The sequence below is a fragment of the Periplaneta americana genome, chromosome 1 (genome assembly GCF_040183065.1).
Source record: "Periplaneta americana isolate PAMFEO1 chromosome 1, P.americana_PAMFEO1_priV1, whole genome shotgun sequence".
Lineage (NCBI taxonomy): Eukaryota > Metazoa > Arthropoda > Insecta > Blattodea > Blattidae > Periplaneta > Periplaneta americana.
Window position 1 is genome coordinate 215,707,454 of NC_091117.1, and position 5,378 is coordinate 215,712,831.

The window sequence follows — 5,378 nt, forward strand, 5'->3', positions numbered from 1 at the left end:
AGGACACGAAATACCAAGCCTGCAGAACAAACATTGGAGTCAAATAAATTGCAGTCCGCTGTAACGAAACTCCGTTACATGCGTCCTCAACAAACAACATTCGTCCACGCAGCACATAGTCGGATGTAATTTGTCTGATAAACCCGGAAAGTTTATTTTCAAACAGAGTTCACGTCCTGATGTACACTTAGCATACAGTAGATAATGAACTTTAGTCGCGTTTCCCGTTCCGATTTAAACTAAATCCAGAAAAATCACAGTCAATCATGTGGGTCATTCACGTTTGTTGCACTATTACCATACCAAATTTGTCCCCGATTAAAGTAGGCTATACGGCACCGAAATTCCGTTCAGTGAATCAGTAAAGAATCTACGTATTTATATGGATAAAAGTTTAAATTGGAACATTCAGAAACCTGCAAAAAAGTATTCTCATTAATCCACTCGTTTAGGCGATTGAAGAATTTTCTACCCTTTTCCATGAAAAAAATGTTAGTGCAAACACTCGTGATGCCCCACTTCGATTACTGTGATATTCTTCTTACTGACCTAAGCTTTACTTCGGCACAGAGACTACAACGTGTTCATAATATGTGCGTCCGTTTCGTCTGCAATATTCGCCGGGCTGATCACGTAACACCATCCCTCGAAATGTTGTCCTGGCTCCGTCTAGAAGATCGTAGGAAAATCCACTGTCTTTCCCTTCTCTTTCACATATTGCATTTCTCCACTCCTGTCTATCTTGCGTCTCGTTTTCAAAATTTATCCACCCATCATAACCTAGACATACGATCACAACACTCCTCAATATTATCCATTCCCTCCCACCGAACATCCTCATATTCATCTTCTTTCACTGTGGCTGTTCCTCGGCTTTGGAATTCCCTACCGAGTAATGTCAGGGACTGTCAGACATCAAACCAATTTAAGAATAGGCTAACGAGATATTTTTCTAACAATTCTTGTTAACAATAATAGCTGTTTCAGGTTTCTCAATGTTTAATGGTTATATATATCACAGATAAATATCTAAATTATCTCATTATTATTATTATTATTATTATTATTATTATTATTATTATTATTATTATTATTATAATAATAACTATTTCTTACCAATGTTTATTATTGTCACACTAACATTACTTATCCAACTTTCATTATTTACTTTCATGTTGTTTTATGATCTAGATATTAATGTAATAACTATGTAAGCAATTGTATTCAATTAGAATTAGAGTCTGGCTGGGGAAGAGAAGGCTTACTGGCCTTAGCTCTGCCAGATTAAATACATAAATTATTAAATAAATTATTTTCAATTTATATGATTGCAAAGGAGGAGTCAAAAATGGTCCAATTCAAAGAGATTTTACGGATTTATGTTACTAAAGATTTTTCTTCTTACGGTAGGCTTACCCAAAACAACCGTGGCTGTTGCAGCGTTAAATTCTCATTCTTTGAAGGCCAGTCGGTCGATAATACTGTAAAACTTCCAAGTTTTCTTATTTCTTATACTAAAGAAAGTTATACATCTTGATTGCACAACTTTTAACACTATATCACTTCGGATTATGTATTATATAGCTTTCGAGTGTTAAATATGATGTTATTTTATTTAGCAGACTCAACATAGCCTACCAATGAGCCAACAAGACTACAAAGAAGAGCTAAATACAATCAAATACATAGCACAAGAAAACGGATACAACCCCAACATAATAGACAACATAATAAGAAAGACGAAACATAATAAAAAAAACATAAGAATAGAACACAAACACAAGAACACAAAAAATACATTACACTAACATACGAAAACAAAAACACGAGATTGCAACCTCATTCAAGAAATTAAATAACAACATCGCATACTGAGTAAATGAGCCATTCAGAGCAGAAGTGGTGTAAGTCAAAAATGGGTAATGAGGGTTGAAGTAAACATTCTGTAAAATACAGCTCAAAGTAGCAATTAATATTCAATTTATTTGAACTATTAGTAGTCAATGAATGGCAAGAAGGTCATATTAATTGCTACTTTGAGCTGTATTTTACAAAATTTTTACTTTAAACCTCATTACCCAATTTTTACTTACACCACTTTTGCTCTGAACGGCTCAAATAATACTCTACAAAAGCATCTCAACACATAAACAACACAAACAAATACAACTACACAGGCGTATAAAATCACAAGTGCAACACCTGCAACAACTTCTATATAGGACAGACAGGCAGATCGTTTCAAACACGTTTCAAGGAACACATTACACCCATAACAAAATTACAAAACACTTCCACATATGCAGAACACATCACAAATGCTAACTACACCTACAGAGATATAAACACAGACATGGAAATTCTATATATTCAACCAAAAACCCAGAAACTAAACACACTAGAAAAAAAAATATATATAGACAAACAAAAACACATCCAAATAAAATTCTCAATTTCAGAACACACACATTCTTTGACTCCACATTACACTACACAAACACACCCCACAGTAAATGCAGACAAAAGACGCCAAGACCAGCACCAACCAATTCTGAAGATGGCCCATAACAGGTTGATACTAGTCAACCATGTACTATTACATTTAACACGCGAGAGCTATATAATACATATTCCGAAGTAGAGAAAGTCATTTTCTGAATATTTTATACGTACCTATTATTTGTATAAAGAGTGAACCGTAAGTAATATCATTAATTTCAGGGGGTTATTCTTTGAGATATTAAAAAAAAAGTTTAATAAAATTTTGCTCGTTTTTACTTCCTTTTCGAGATAAAAATTGTTTTATATTAAACATTTCATAGCGTGTTTAGGGAAAGCCATTGATTTAATTCCTAATATGTTAAATCAGTTTAAGAGAGCAGTAGGCCTATAGTATGATAATAAATTATTCAAAGAATTTTAGATTTTTTCTTTAAATGTACAGAAATCTGTTCCGAACAAATGTGACATTTCGTTATGAAAAGGAATTTTAAAACATTAAATTTATTCGGATCAAATTACTGCACATTGAAGGGAGAAAACTAAAATCTGTTGGGCTCGTTACGTCAGAGTAAGTTCAGCCTCAATGTAAGTCAGCGTTTTTAATTCTTGTGAGTGCTTTCACATTTAACATAGTTCAATCATTTCCGCTTTCTCACAAATTTCCACGATATGCACTATAAATCAGTCCTAAGATCTTCTTCATTTCTATCTTCTGTATTCAGACACTTTCTAGTTCTATAAATATGCGTTTTCCAAACATCTGTCCGCGATTCACGGAAATATTTTGGGAGAAAAAAAGCCGTTAAATTCTTCCGACGCAACGTCTTGTCGTTCAGGAACAGAATCCCTCTTCTTAATTAATACACTAGTTTAAAAAGAAAAAAACTGTAGGGATAAGAGGAAGACCTTTGTTTGGAATCTGTATCAGCTGCATCGTTGCCTGCAATGCCACAGTGAGAGGGTATCCAAAGCACTAAAGGTTCTAAAAACCTCGAGTATACCTTCTTACCACATCGAAATTTCATTTCCCTCATAGACAGTAAATGTAAAGAATCATGGATTAAATTTTGAACTCTCATTTTCTCCAGAAAACTTTTCGAAGTCAAGTCAAAATGTTCTATTAATATACCGATCCAAAAGCTTAATAGAAAAGACCAGGTTTTATTATCAAGATTAAGAATTGGACATACAAAATTAACCCATTCTACCTCATATCAAGAAATGAACCACCAACCTGTGAAACCTGTCATTGCTTCCTCACCGTCAAACACGTCACCATAGAATACCGAAGATACCACACCTCAAGGAAAAAGTACAACATACCAAATGATATATCTACAGCACTCAACAATACAGATGTTCTTCCACAAGTAATTCAGTTCTTTAAAGATATTCCCTTGTATAATATGATTTGATTGTAAAATTTATACTGTTCATATATTCTGTTTATTAATTTCTTGTTTATTTATTTTTTACCTCTAGATGCATTGTAATGTACTTTCAGGGAGGCCGAGACGTAGATGGGAGGATAATATTAAAATGGACTTGAGGGAGGTGGGGTATGATGATAGAGACTGGATTAATCTTGCACAGGACAGGGACCGGTGGCGGGCTTATGTGAGGGCGGCAATGAACCTTCGGGTTCCTTAAAAGCCATCTGTAAGTAAGTAAGTAAGATACATTGTAATATATTGTGTATAAATTATAAATGATACTCGGGAGGGACTTAAACGCAGATTAAATATGGGAAATGCGTGTTATTATTCGGTTGAGAAGCTTTTGTCATTTAGTCTTCTGTCAACAAATCTGAAAGTTAGAATTTAGAAGATTAAGGGTGTTTGAGCTGAGAATAAGGTTCTTAGGAAAATATTTGGCGCTAAGAGGGATGAAGTTACAGGAGAATGGAGAAAGTTACACAACACAGAACTGCACGCATTGTATTCTTCACCTGACATAATTAGGAACATTAAATGCAGACGTTTGAGATGGGCAGGAAATGTAGCACATATGGGCGAATCCAGAAATGCATATAGAGTGTTAGTTGGGAGGCCGGAGGGAAAAAGACCTTTGGGGAGGCCGAGACGTAGGTGGAAGATAATATTAAAATGGACTTGAGGGAGGTGGGATATAATGATAGAGACTGGATTAATCTTGCTCAGGATAGGAACCAATGGCGGGTTTATGTGAGGGCGACAATGAACCTCAGGGTTCCTTAAAAGCCAGTAAGTAAGATACATTGTAATATAGCCTATTGTGTACTTTGTAATATTTATTGCTTGTCTTGTATTGTTCTTCATATGGATATTGTGGTCCCAAAAAAACTCAGCAGTTATGCGACCTAAAATAAATTCGGAATATGTATGATAAGAACCTTCTTGTTTTTTTTTTTTTTCATATTCAAATTTATTTACAATTTACATTTGAATTGAATACATATGAATAGATATCCGAAATGAGCATAATGGTCGTGCTCGGGTACAGTCCAGTAGTCTACATAAATTTTACAGGTTCAAGTAATAATGCTGATCATATAAATAATAGTAACAATAATAATAATAATAATAATAATAATAATAATAATAATAATAATAATAATAGAATAATCGTGACAAATGATACAAAGATTGTAATACAAAATAATTCATTAACAATAATAATAATAATAATAATAATAATAATAATAATAATAATAATAATAATAGTGATAAAACAAAAATATTTACAATAATAAAATGAATACTAAGAAGGATAAATGTGTTAAATATTATTAACGTACCTTGTTAATATGTTTCGACCTATTTTCGGTCATCCTCGTAACTGGTCGTTGTTGGTCTTGGCGCGTCTTGTTTCCTGTGTGGGTGTGTTAGTCAAAGAGT